This window comes from Bos javanicus, chromosome 19 (genome assembly GCF_032452875.1).
Source record: "Bos javanicus breed banteng chromosome 19, ARS-OSU_banteng_1.0, whole genome shotgun sequence".
Lineage (NCBI taxonomy): Eukaryota > Metazoa > Chordata > Mammalia > Artiodactyla > Bovidae > Bos > Bos javanicus.
In genome coordinates this window covers 38,456,399-38,470,322 of record NC_083886.1, presented here as the reverse complement: position 1 = coordinate 38,470,322, position 13,924 = coordinate 38,456,399, and the positions used below count along the sequence as shown (strand labels likewise).

At 51.9% G+C, this 13,924-nt stretch overlaps 1 long non-coding RNA gene and 1 pseudogene across 1 annotated transcript; one reads left to right on the top strand and one right to left on the bottom strand.

The window, feature by feature from the left end:
- The first annotated feature begins 6,450 nt into the window (after window positions 1-6,450).
- Window positions 6,451-13,549, top strand: LOC133232257 (uncharacterized). The gene is made up of 2 exons (XR_009731353.1): window positions 6,451-6,543; window positions 12,863-13,549. It is a non-coding gene; the product is annotated as an uncharacterized LOC133232257 (long non-coding RNA).
- On the bottom strand, window positions 10,844-11,397 carry LOC133232256 (large ribosomal subunit protein uL23-like; annotated as a pseudogene).
- Window positions 13,550-13,924: the final 375 nt, after the last annotated feature.

Sequence of the window (13,924 nt, the reverse complement as noted above, 5' to 3'; positions counted from 1 at the left end):
GAGGGAGTGTGAGCAGAGAAACCAAATCCTGATGCATTCACTGTGGACAAAGGGAAGGGCTTGCAGAGGGGCTCAGCCTCCTCTCACAGCTGCTCTGGCTGAAGGCTTCCGGCACAGTCTGGGGACATCTGGGTCAGTTCTCTTCAGAGGCAAGAAGGACCCAAAGGGGGTAGTGGTTTGCACGCCTGTCGGGTGGGGACTGAGGCCCACTCACTAAACCCTACTTTTAGCTGATTTGAAGTTACCCACATCCAGAGGGGGCCTAGGAGCAGAGCTGGGGTTAGAAGAGTAGGAAGCAGCGCCTCCGCCCCCAAACCCAGACTCTCAAATCCCAGACACCCCCGACATCACCATCCTCCTGGGAAAGCAGCCTAGCCACTTGAGTGTAACTCTAACCCCAGGCTTGGGGCTCCCCCACATCTGGAGCCCCAGCTGCCGACCTACCATGAAGGCTATGAACTCTTCCCCCCAAGTCTGCCTGGTCCCAACAACAGAAGAAAAGCCGAGGGAGCAGCAGCTGTCTCCCTGGGGCGTCGGGGCCACAGGTGGGCGCCGGTGCTCTGTAGGGGGGTGATGGGGGAGGATCTGGGTTTCACTTGACTCTATGGTAATCTGGGGCCTTGCAGTTGGTGTTAAGGTTGGGGGTGTGTTGGGGATATAGTTAACCTTATTGTAACTTTGGTCTGAATTGAAGGAGACCCAGAGAGACTAGGACCCTCAAACCGTATACCCCTGCCCCTCTGCAAGACCGCTTCTGGGACCAGTTGGATTCCACATAGACTTACTGGTCTAAGCACCCAATTCAGCCAGGCCAGGTCTGGAGGTGGAGATGGGTAGAGACTGGGCAGGGTAAACCCAGTGGCAGGTGGGGTGTGAAGGCCTGAATTCAGTCCCCTCTCCTCCAGTTTTCTCACTCCCCTTGACCCTCCCCCTAGCATTCTGCCTGAGGCTGGTTGTTCTCAAGCCCACCCAAACTAGTTCAGTTCAGTTCAGTCGATCAGTTGTGTCCGACTCTTTGCGACCCCATGAATTGCAGCACACCAGGCCTCCCTGTCCATCACCAACTCCCGGAGTTCACCCAGACTCACGTCCATAGAGTCAGTGATGCCATCCAGCCATCTCATCCTCTGTCGTCTCCTTCTCCTCCTGCCCCCAATCCCTCCCAGCATCAGAGTCTTTTCCAATGAGTCAACTCTTCGCATGAGGTAGCCAAAGTAATGGAGTTTCAGCTTTAGCATCATTCCTTCCAAAGAAATCCCAGGGCTGATCTCCTTCAGAATGGACTGGTTGGATCTCCTTGCAGTCCAAAGGACTCTCAAGAGTCTTCTCCAACACCACAGTTCAAAAGCATCAATTCTTTGGTGCTCAGCTTTCTTCACAGTCCAACTCTCACATCCATACATGACCACTGGAAAAACCATAGCCTTGACTAGACAGACCTTTGTTGGCAAAGTAATGTCTCTGCTTTTGAATATGCTATCTAGGTTGGTCATAACTTTCCTTCCAAGGAGTAAGCGTCTTTTAATTTCATGGCTGCAGTCACCATCTGCAGTGACTTTGGAGCCCCCCCAAAATAAAGTCTGACACTGTTTCCACTGTTTCCCCATCTATTTGCCATGAAGTGATGGGACCAGATGCCATGATCTTCGTTTTCTGAATGTTGAGCTTTAAGCCAACTTTTTCACTCTCCTCTTTCACTTTCATCAAGAGGCTTTTGAGTTCCTCTTCACTTTCTGCCATAAGGGTGGTGTCATCTGCATATCTGAGGTTATTGATATTTCTCCCAGCAATCTTGATTCCAGCTTGTGCTTCTTCCAGTCCAGCGTTTCTCATGATGTACTCTGCATATAAGTTAAATAAGCAGGGTGACAATATATAGCCTTGACATACTCCTTTCCCTATTTGGAACCAGTCTGTTGTTCCATGTCCAGTTCTAACTGTTGCTTCCTGACCTGCATACAAATTTCTCAAGAGGCAGGTCAGGTGGTCTGGTATGCCCATCTCTTTCAGAATTTTCCACAGTTTATTGTGATCCACACAGTCAAAGGCTTTGGCATAGTCAATAAAGCAGAAATAGATGTTTTTCTGGAACTCTCTTGCTTTTTCAATGATCCAGGGGATGTTGGCAATTTGATCTCTCATTCCTCTGCCTTTTCTAAAACCAGCTTGAGCATCAGGAAGTTCATGGTTCACGTATTGCTGAAGCCTGGCTTGGAGAATTTTGAGCATTACTTTACTAGCGTGTGAGATGAGTGCAATTGTGTGGTAGTTTAAGCATTCTTTGGCATTGCCTTTCTTTGGGATTGGAATGAAAACTGACCTTTTCCAGTCCTGTGGCCACTGCTGAGTTTTTCCAATTTGCTGGCATATTGAGTGCAGCACTTTCACAGCATCATCTTTCAGGATTTGAAATAGCTCAACTGGAATTCCATCACCTCCACTAGCTTTGTTGGTAGTGATGCTTTCTAAGGCCCACTTGACTTCACATTCTAGGATGTCTGGCTCTAGGTCAGTGATCACATCATCATGATTATCTGGGTCATGAAGATCTTTTTTGTACAGTTTTTCTGTGTATTCTTGCCACCCCTCTTCTTAATATCTTCTGCTTCTGTTAGGTCCATACCATTTCTGTCCTTTATCGAGCCCATCTTTGCATGAAATGTTCCCTTGGTATCTCTAATTTTCTTGAAGAGATCTCTAGTCTTTCCCATTCTGTTGTTTTCCTCTATATCTTTGCATTGATTGCTGAGGAAGGCTTTCTTATCTCATCCTGCTATTCTTTGGAACTCCCAGACTAGTTACTGAGTAACAAATTATCACAAATTCAGCAACTGACAACAATGCACATTTATTATCTCATGGTCCCCATGAGTCAGAATCTGGGCCCAGCTTAATTGGATGCTCTGTTTGGGTCTCACAGGCTGTAGTCAAGTTGTCCGTCAGGCTGCATTCCTCCCTGAGTTTGGCCTCTTCTGAGCTCACGTGATTGTTGGCAGAATTCAGTTCCTGAGGCTAAAGGACTGATGTCCCGATTTTCTTCCTGGCTGCCAGCCGTGGGCTACTCTCAGCTCCCAGAAGGTGCCCACACTTCATTGCCATGTGGCCCTCTCCCAGCCCTCTCACGACAGGACAGTTTCCTTCTTCAAGGTCAACAAGAGGATCTCTCTGACCTCACTCTCCCTTTGAGGAGCTTTTATCTGATTAAGCCAGGCCCACCCAGAATCAGCTCCCTTTTGATGACTCATCCTCTGATTTGGAACCTAACTATAGTTGCAAAAGTCCTTTATCTTTTTCAAATTCTACCAACTAGAAGCAAGTCACAGGTTCTGATCATGAGCAAGGGAGGGGATTATATGAAGGTTTGACTCACTGAGTATCCCCTTTAGCCCTGCCTCTGCCACACCAGCCACTGAGGGTCTTTGTAATGTGACTGTTGCAGAGCTCTGCCGTCTCTGGACTGTGGCATCGAGAGAGCCAATAACCTGGGCAGGGACCCATGTGGATTCTTCTTTTCTTGATTTCCTCTCAGCAAAGGGCTGAGATGTGCACAAGGTCAGGCATGGGGAGGGGCGGAGGGAGGTGGCAAGGCTGAGACCCATCACTGGAACTCACATCCTCAAGGATGAGGCCAACCCCATAAAGAAGTCACTTTAGGAAGCTTCCAAGAGGAGGGATGGTCTGAGCTGACTCTGGTGGGATTTTGAAGGCAACCAAGGTTGGGAGTGGAGGGGAAAGGACTGCTCTGGCTGAGGGACAGGCTGAGGGAGGTGAATTTGGGGAACGGTGTGCCTGTTGACAACAGGGGCTTTATTTGTTTATTTGACTACACTGAGGCAGCATGGGATCTCAGTTCCCTGACCAGGGATCAAACCTGTTGCCCCCTGCATTGGAAGCAGAGAATCTTAACCACTGGACCACCAGGGAAGTCTCTACCACAGGGCTTTGGCTGGACAGATCAGACTAGAAAGCAGATGCAGGAGGGCTGAGGACGGCAGGCTGAGGTGGCAATGGGGAGCCGTGAACCTGAACTTCCATGAGCCGGGGAAAGACACAATATCCTGCCATGACCACATCCTGGGAGGCCTGCGCCCCTTTCTAAATTAAGCCCCCACTCCGAGCCAGACACTCACGGTTTGGTGCTGTGAACACAATATTGAATCAGCAGAGCAGGGATTTCAGAGACACAGACACCAACCAAATCATCAATTCCATCTGGAATATGAACTCAGAAGAGAGAAAAGGGTATCGTATGAGCAAAGATCTGCGCCCCGACCTAGTCTGGTGAGTCCGAGGAGGCCACGGAGGGGTGAAGGTGGCTGGGTCATCACACCCCAGCAGAGAAAAGAGTGGGCCCGAATTCAGCCTGAAAGCAGCTGCCCTGTCCCCAGTTCTCGCCCTCTCTGATGGCGAAGGCCACCAGCACGTGCCCCTCCAGTGTGCCCAGCTCACACTCTACCTTCACATGCAGGGAAGGAAAAGCCCTCCTCCCTCGGCACAGAGCCCACAGCGGGGTGTCCCCAGGAGGTGAGAGCCCCTCTGTGTGACCACGGCAGGCCCAGGGCCCTGCCCCACCGCCTCGATGCTCTGCACCCCCAGCCCCAGCTGTTCTCACGCCCCATCGCCCCAGACACAGCCCTGAGAACTGCACAGCTGGTGGCCTGTGGGGCTGAGGGCCTGCCAATAGCCCTGGGAAGGAGGGCGAAGAAGGGACACCTCAGACAAACAGAGCCGGCTCCCTGAGCCAAAGCATACACCGCGAGGAGGCCTGAGTGAGCAGGCTGGCCAGGGGGTGGGCTTAACTCTTTCCTGCCCAGCGGGGCTCCATGGAGCCCCGGGTACTCTCATCTCTGCCTTTCCCCTGCCTCCAGCCAGATGTCTCCGCCCCTCCACCAGCACAGCAGCCTCTTCTGGCTGGACAAAGGGAATCCTTCCCTGCTCCCCGGGGGGAAGATTCATTCATTTTCACAGAAACAAGACACGGGTCTTGTCCCCAAGAGGCCAGGGTCTGGAAGTTGTTTCTGCTGTCTGACCTTGCTCCCTGTCTCTGACTTGGCCACTGCTGTCCATCTGCTCCGGCAGCTGCTGACTGCCCTCCCCCACTGGCCCTGATCTCCAGGCAGAGGAACAGGAGACGTGTCCGGGAAGAGCAGGAGCACAAGGGACAGAGGCAGGGTCTGGAGGCGGCTCCGGACCCTTGGTGTCCTGAGGGTGTTGCCTTGTTCTGGACGAGGCGCAGGGCAGCAGATGGAGCCTGCACCCCCATCTCAACCCCCCAGCCACTGACACTGTGTCCCTAGACAAGTTGCCGAGGTCTCTGCTGACCTGTGTGTCAGATGGGCCAGAGTGTTGGAGCTGCCTGCCCAGGGCTCCCAGGAAAAAAGAGGCAGTTCATGAAAAGTACCCACTTAGCCAGGGCTGCTGGCTGGTGCTCAGACAGCAGGACCAGCACGCTCCAGGCAGAGATGGAGTCTCAGCCATCTCCAGCTCACTTGCCAGGGGCCGAGGCTGGCAGTCCGCAAACGAGATCAACCCCAACTGTGATAGGTGATAGGAAGGTACTCAGAGCAGGGTGAGCAAGGGTCTGGATGGATGGGTAGGAAGCAGAGTGGGGAAGGCTGGGTGTTAGACAGCGGCTGTTTGTCCATCTCTCTGAGTCTGAGCCCTGGCGAGCATATGGAGACTTAAAGGTAAGCAGGTGCCAGGCCCTGCACCCAAGACAAATACTCAGAGAGACAGAAGGCTACAGGAGCGCAGAGCAGACATCCTTCATCCTCGGGTGGGCAGAGGGAGAAGAGAGGCTTGGGGGTATTGGAGGGAACGTGTAAGACTGGGACGAGGTACAGAAGCCCTGTGAGACCAGGAGTGAAAGGCTGTGAATGCCAGACGAGGAGCTGGAAGTGCGGAGCCATGGAAGGTTTAGGCCCAGAAGTGATTGTTCAGATGTGGGTCTTGGAAGGACCACTCTGACTGCAGTGAGGAGAAGAGATTGGAAAGGCTGGCCTGGGAGTGGCAGGAAGTCCAGATGGGCTAAGCCTGTGATTTTTGGAGAAAAACCAGTAGCTCCCGGCAACTGACTGGACCTGCAGAGGGGAGAAGACCTGGGTTTCCCTGAGCTGGACTGTGACTGTCCCTGCCCTGTTCAGTCCAACACATCTCAACACGTCTGCTGGGGGCCAGAGACAGCCGGGAACAAGCTAGATGTGGGCCTGATGCCGGCGGGGGAAACAGCTTGTACACAAACTGCACTGGGAGTGCGGGCTTCTGAATTACCAAAGGGAAGCGGGATGGGCTGTCTGCTTTAAACTTGAGCTCCCTGAGGGCAGGGGCTGTGTCTCCCCTTCACCCTGGAGCTGCCTCAGGTCGGGGCACTGTTTTCTCCGTGAGGCTGGAGGCTCGCTGAGAGAGACTCTGCTTCCTGTTGGCACTGGGGCTGTGGTCTGGCAGCCAGGCGCCTGGCCGCTCCCCACACCTCCCAGGAGGCCTGGGGCAGAGGGAGCGGGTCATGTCCTCCTGCAACGCTCTCCAGCCACCCACCACTTGCCGGTGAGTCCACAGCTCCCAAGGCAGCAGGGCCACCCCTCTATCTGAGCAGGGCCCCTCGGGGTGTGACCAGGCCAGGGGAGGGTCAGCTCCCCACAGGGGGTCTCCGCAGGGGCTCGCTGCCCTCCCCCAGCTCCACCCTTACCTACCTACTCTCCCCCAGCTGTAAGCTCACTCAGCAGCCCATGTCAAGGGAGACTGCTAAACGGGGCCAGGTGGGCGCTGGGCTGAAGCCAAAGGCCTACACTCATCCTCAGGAGGGGCTTGAGCGCAGGACCAGGGTGGAAGAAGACGCGTGAGAGGCTGCCAGAACGGGGAGGGTCTAGAGCCAGGAGACAGAGCCTCTGCCCTCAATTCCCGGGGGCCTCGGGCAGGCCCTTCCTTTCTATCAGCCTGTTGACCCATGAGGTGACGGGCCTGGGGTAGTCGCTGCAATCCCTCTGGGCTTCACTTTTTTTTTTTTAATTTTAAAAAATTCCAACAGGGACAATACATCTTGGAAAACTGTAAGATTAGGAGACCTCCTGTGAGAGCCCCAGGAAGCCCAATGAGAGGAAACGCTGTGGAGCGTGGGGGAGGTTTGAAGCTGACACTGAGGAAGCCTTCCTGGGAAGGAGCTTGAGCCCCTGGACAAGACTGGGGTCACTGCTGTCCGGGGCTACAGCTGCCTGGGCAGCAGGAGGGACCTGTGAGCAAAGCAGTGTCGGGAGATACCTCTGCCCTTGTCTCTGGGATAGCAGGACTCTGTCCTGGTCATGCTGGATGTCCGATCCTGGCCCTCATGAGATCTGACTTTCGACCTTTGGCTTAATCATAGACTGAGGTTGTTTGTCCAGTCACCCCACACCATTAAGATTGTGCGGAGCCCAGTGCTGGCTCCGGGCAGGGCGGGCAGTCTGTCTGAGGAGGAGACACAGCCTCTGCCCTCAGGAGCCCAGTGGAGGGGCAGTAGGCTCTCCCCCAGGGAAGAGACCTGTCATAGGGACAAATGACCTGGGAGGCAGGCGAACCCCTCACCCCTCCTCTAGGGGCAGCTGGAGCCTGAACTGCATGTGAATCTGAAACTAGATCAGGGAAGAGCTGGCAGCATGCCCGGCAGTGGCAGCAGTGCTTTGGGGAGCTGGTGGGGCTGAGGAAGCACCCGTGAGTCCCCCTGCCCTGGCCGTCTGCAGACAAGCCCTTGGGTGTAAGGGACAAAGGCTGGGTGGGAGAGTGCACACTATGGGCAGATGTTCAGGCCTGGGAGAGGGGGTGCTGGGCTCTCAGTCCTCCATGCTGGTGAGTGTGCTGCACGCAGAAGATGCACGAGGCATCAGTGAGGGTGTGTGGTGCAGGTGTGTGCACTGCTGGTGCAACACGTGTGGGTGAGCCAGGATGCAGCCCACAAGGGGAGCAGGGAGACTGGGCCAGTGTCTGCCCCATGAGGTCATGCTGGGAAATCTGCCCCTGCTTCCTGGACCTCAAGGCCCCTGCACACAGGGAGGGGTCGGCAGAGACCAGTGTAGGCCTCCCCAGCTCCATCAGTCTGTGCTCTGAGCACCCGCACCTGGGGAAGCCCCAAGGGGCCCTGCCCGCCCACTGCCAGGCCTTCTGTCTCCCCTTGATCCCTCGCCTTGGCGCCCCAACAACTGTGCCTGACCAGCGAATGCAGACTGAGCCAGCTGTCGCTGTGACATCCATTCTCCTCGGTGGGCCTGGGTGCTCCCACCCAGCTCCCCTAGCTCCTCTCGCCCGCCTCCCTCCCTGCTACACCCACATCTGGGAATTAGGCAGGATGACACCTAAAAGCCTCCAGTGGCCATGGAATCTCATGGGGTTCTGAGCCTTAATCCACGAGCTGGTCTCGAGAGACCAAGGTAACAAGAAGTTCTGCTCCCAGCACCCTCAGATCCCCACTTTCTCTGCCCCGGGGCTCTGGGAGGATTCCTGGGGCACCAGCCCAGAAGAGGAAAAAGGCGCCTTATTTGCATATCACTTTCATCTGATTTGCACATGCCTCCTGGTTTGGCCATTTCTAAGCAACCCTAGAATTTGGATCTCACAGGATGCTGAGCCGTTTCTAGGCGCTAGCTTCTCTCCATCTCCCACAACCCAGGTGCCTCCTAAAGGACAGTCACATGAGCGTCCCTGCAAATAATCCACCTGCCAATGCAGGAGACGCAGGTTTGATCCCTAGGTCGGGAAGATCTCCTGGAGAAGGAAATGGCAACCCACTCCAGTATTCTTGCCTAGGAAATCCCATGGACAGTAGAGCTTAGTGGGCTATTGTCCATGGGGTCGCAAAGAGTCAGACACAACTTAGTGACTAAAAGGACATCAAAGCGCAGTCACACGCACGGAACTCTCCCTCCACTCAGCTGCACTTGCACGCAGGCGCAAGAGTACAGCAGCCTCCGCGAAATGCAGAAATGCGGAGTCCTGGGCCCCAGCCCTGTGCACCCTCACCCTTGGCCCATGGAATATACACTGAATACACACTCACATGTGCAACTGCATACTTCCGTCTTCACACGCACTCAAAACTCACACACATTTGTCTACACACAGCCTCAGGGCACAAGCAAACACAACTCAGCTTCACATAGGAGTTGGGTGGGTTACACACAGTCTCTGTGCCAGGGTGGGCTGCCAGTGAGGTGCCCTAAGCAACAGATCCCACCCAGCCCCTGAGATGGGCAGGACTGGCAAGGGTCCTGCTGTGTGACTGGCTGGGAGGAGACAGCGCAGCTCAGGTGGCTATTGGTAGTGGTTTTACCACCAGCAGGTCCCTAGGATACACAGTCAATGTAGCAATCCTTTAGTCAGAGTTCTGTCTTCCCCGAAATACGGTTTCATCCTGCGTTTTCTGTACCATTTCTGGTCCCCCAACCCCAGGCCTCCTGCCCTTATTGGTCCCCAAACAGCTTCCTTGGGTGGCCCTGCCTTCTGACTTTATTCACCCTACTCCCTACCAAGAACACCTCCCTGCCTCCTCCAACATGAACACCCAACACCTTCATTCATGCCCTCTTCCTGGGTGGGCTTCCTTCCCTGTTCTCTCGGCACACTTCTATACATCCTTCAAGTCCCACCTTGAGCGTCACCTCTTGGGTGAATCCTTCTCCAGTCTTACCAGGCAGAAGTAATCTCGCTCCTCACTCTGTAAATCCAGAGGCAGAGCAGTGGGTAGAAAGACACAGTTGGCCCTGAATATCTGTGTAGAGGATGTTTAGGGGTTCGGAGGCTTTATTTGTAAGGAAGGGCAGGGGGCTTTTCAGAAAAACATAATTACATGGTGAGTGTCTGGGTTTAAATTATATTTGTGTTTATTTTCAGGGAAGAGCGTAGACACCAGAATCAGACAATGCTGCTTCTACCATTTCTGCTGTGCATCTTTGGGTGAGTGCTGCAGCCTCTCGGGCCTCAGTTTCCTCATCTGTAAAATAGGCTCATGGGGGGATTATGAGGACCCCGTTAGAGCTTAAATATTTATGGCTTAAATTCTCATTTCATTGAACAGTACAGACTAATTTGGCTCAAAGGATTTTTGTTCACTTCTCTGTCTCCCCACTGGACTAGAATTTCCTTTACAGCAAGGGTTATGTCTCCATCTACAAAATGGGGATAATAATAGGACAGACCTTATCTGCTATTGTTCTTGTTCAGTCACTAAGTCATATCCGACTCTTTGCAACCCCATGCACTGTAGCACTCCAGGCTTCTCTGTCTTTCACTGTGTCCCTGAGTTTGCTCACTCATGTCCATTGAGTCAGTGATGCCATCCACCCATCTCATTCTCTGTCACTCGCTTCTCCTCTTGCTCTCAATCTTTCTAGCAACAGGGTCTTTTCCAAAGAGTTGGCTCTTTGCATCAGGTGGCCAAAGTATTGGAGCTTCAGCTTCAGCAACAGTCCTTCCAATGAATATTCAGGGTTGACTTCCCTTAGGATTGACTGCTTTGATCTCTTTGCTGTCCAAGGGACTCTCAAGAGTCTTCTCCAGCACCACAGTTTGAAAGCATTAATTCTTCTGCACCCGGCCTTCTTTATGGTCCAACTCTCACATCCGTACATGGCTACCGGAAAAACCATAGCTTTGACTAGATAGGCCTTTGTCAGTAAAGTGATGTCTCTGCTTTTTAATACATTGTCTAGGTTTTTCATAGCTTTTCATCTGCTTATAGTGAGGATTAAACAAATCAATTCATGCAATACACTTAGAAGAGTTTCCTGGCACTACTCAGTATTCACTATTATAGTTATTACTACATACCTGATTTAACTCCTACAACAATCTTGTGGTGTTGGAGATACTGGCTTTCCACTTTATTTATTTTTTTATTTTTTTATAGTGAAAACTTTTATATTTGGAATTAGCCAGCTGGATTCAGTTTAGATGATGCCAATTTTGTTGGCAACATCCAAAGCATCATAGTCAGGAGCCAGTCGAACATATGCCTTCTTCTCTCCATCAGGCCTGATCAGAGTATTGACCTTAGCCACGTCAATGTCATAGAGCTTCTTCACAGCCTGTTTAATTTGGTGCTTGTTGGCCTTGACGTCCACAATGAATACCAGTGTGTTGTTGTCTTCTATTTTCTTCATGGCTGACTCGGTGGTGAGGGGGAATTTGATGATGGCATAGTGGTCAAGTTTGTTTCTCCTAGGGGAGCTTTTCCGAGGATATTTGGGCTGCCTCCTGAGCCGCAGTGTTTTGGGCCGCCGGAAGGTGGGCGACGTCCGGATCTTCTTTTTTTTTTGTGGCTGTGGACACCTTTCCACACTGCTTTCTTGGCCTTCAAAGCCTTTGCTTTGGCTTCAGCTTTAGGAGGAGCAGGGGCTTCCTTCTTCGCCTTCGGCGCCATCTTCATGAAAAGCGGCTTTCCACTTTAGAAGTGGAAAGTGGACTTAGAACATTTAGGGGCTTCCTTGCCAAGGTCACAAAACGAGCAAGTATCAGAATCTAGATTTTAATCTGGATTTGGCTGAGTCTTAATCATGGGTCAGGATGTGACAGTTCTGGGCAGACAGATAAAATGTCCAGCCTGACTTCCTAATATAGCTTATTTGAGTAAGTCCACGCCCCTTACTGTGTGGCCCATAGGCCTGTGTTTCATCTGGACTCAGCAACTGATAATAGCCTGGGGTCCAGGCTCAGAGAACCAGATACTCGAGTTCTGTGGATACTAGTGTGACCAGGGCTGTAGAGAGGAAGATCTGGTTGATAGGGACGCAGTGATCCGCGGGGCACACCCAAAACCTCAGCTTCAGCAAACCGCTCGGGGTACGGCGATGCCGCAGCGCCCTCTGTTGGCCAGAGGATGTGGCCATCTTGAGCGCTCCGATGATGAGAGGGGAGATTGCTTGCAGACTCTTGTCCAGTCGCTAAACCTTGTCCGACTCTTTGCAACCCCATGGAGTACTGCACACCAGGCTTCCCTATCCTTCACTATCTCCCTGAGTTTTCTCAAACTCATGTCCACCGAGTCAGTGATACCATCCAATCATCTCATCCTCTGTCACTCCCTTCTCCTGTCACTCCTCAGTCTTTCCCAGCATCAGGGTCTTTTCCAATGAGTCAGTGGCCAATGTATTGGTGCTTCAGCTTCAGCATCAGTCCTTCCAATGAATATTCAGGGTTGATTTCCTTTAAGACTGACCTAAAGGAGTTTGATCTCCTTGCTGTCCAAGGGACTGTCAAGGACTCTGACCCAATTCAAGTTTCCTAGGGCCCCAGGAGTCAGTGCCCACTGAAGTGGTCATCTGAGCTGGGAAAACTTTAGTGACTCCTGCATCAATCCCTATTTTGTTGCTGGGAAAACTGAAGCCAAGAGAGGGGAGATGATTGACCCCTAAAGGTGGCTGGGGCCAGGGACTGGATTATGAGGCTGGCTAAATCCCAGTGGTGGTGTCATGGAGTGACCTAGTCACTCCCACTGGTCAGGCTCCCCACCAACCACCCCAGCACAACCTACAGACAACTCCAGATCTCCTATCTCTGCCTCTTCCTCCCACCCCTTCTACCCAGTCCCCTCTTATAAGAATTCTAGAACCTCCTTGTCTTGTCCCTCTGCCACCATATTCTCCAGTCCTCTTCAGCAGCTCATCTCAGGAGACTACCCATGCTCTCTCACAACCAACTTCTCATGTAAAACCTTCTGTTTTTTTCTTATTTTTCCCCCCAGGAAATGAAAACTTTAATTTCTTTCTTTTCTCTTTTTTTAATTAACTTTATTTGATTTTCTTTTTAATTACAAACCACCATACTACATGTTCTTTGTAACAGCTAAACAAACCAGAGGTATCTAAAGAAAAACTTGATAAACTCCTCCTTCCCTTTCCAGCCCCACACCCCTGAGATCACTAACGTGGCTGAAGGAGCACTGTCTCGCCTTATTGTTCTAAGGCTGTTCACTAAGCAGGTAGGAAGAATTGAAACCCACTCTGTGCTGAGCCCTGTGCTAAGCCTGGGCTACGGGAAAACAAGACAACCACCACCATGCCCATTGCCCTCATGGGACTTACATTCTAGTGAGGGGGCAGACAATAGAGAGTGAACATTTCAGATAGTGATGCAATCTCTGGGTGGGGACTGAGGGGAATGGTGGGGTGATGGGCTGGGAGTGATGGGTTCTGGGGCAGGGACCAGGCTGGTTTGGGTGGAACTGCCAGGGAAGGGCTCTTGAAGGAGGGACGTTTGAGTTGATGCCCAATAGAGGGCGCTGTAGACCACTGTTTGAATGTTATTCTAAGGGCACCAAAAAGCCACTGAGCATAGGAAGGGGTTGCACAGAGACCCCTTGGAAGAATGGAATGAGGCTGAGCCAGTATGGCTGTCAGGAGACAGAGGGAGAGAGAGAGATTTCTTTTTTCAGATATTCCTTCTTTTTTATATAAAATGGGCTTAGACGATATACATTTGCTCGTCTCTTTTTCCTTCCAGGGCTTTAGTCAGAAAATGCAATTCCAGTTCCAAAGGGACAGCAGTTCACACTCTGAGCAGCCAGCACCCCACAGGTGCCACAGCCCTGGTTGTTCATCAGTCTTTTAATTTTTTCAATCCAAAGGGTAAAAAATACGTCACAGGGATTTGAACAACAGAAATAATAAAGTAGTATTGGATTACAACCCAAAGCATGAAATAAATATACACGAGTCCACAGTGGTTTTAATAAATGATTGAATAAGTTAATAAAAGGGGAAAGAAGAATTCCAGGTAAATGATGCAGTCAGTTCATCCTAAAAGAGGGGCATTTCATCCCTCCCTCCTTAACTGTGGGCTGTACGTAACGACATCCTTTTAAAGAGTAGAGCATGGAAGAGGCAGGCTAGGGAGTGAGGGATAACTACAGAGAAAAAGCCTGACAAAGACAACCGCAACCAGGTAATCCAGGTCAACATCGACT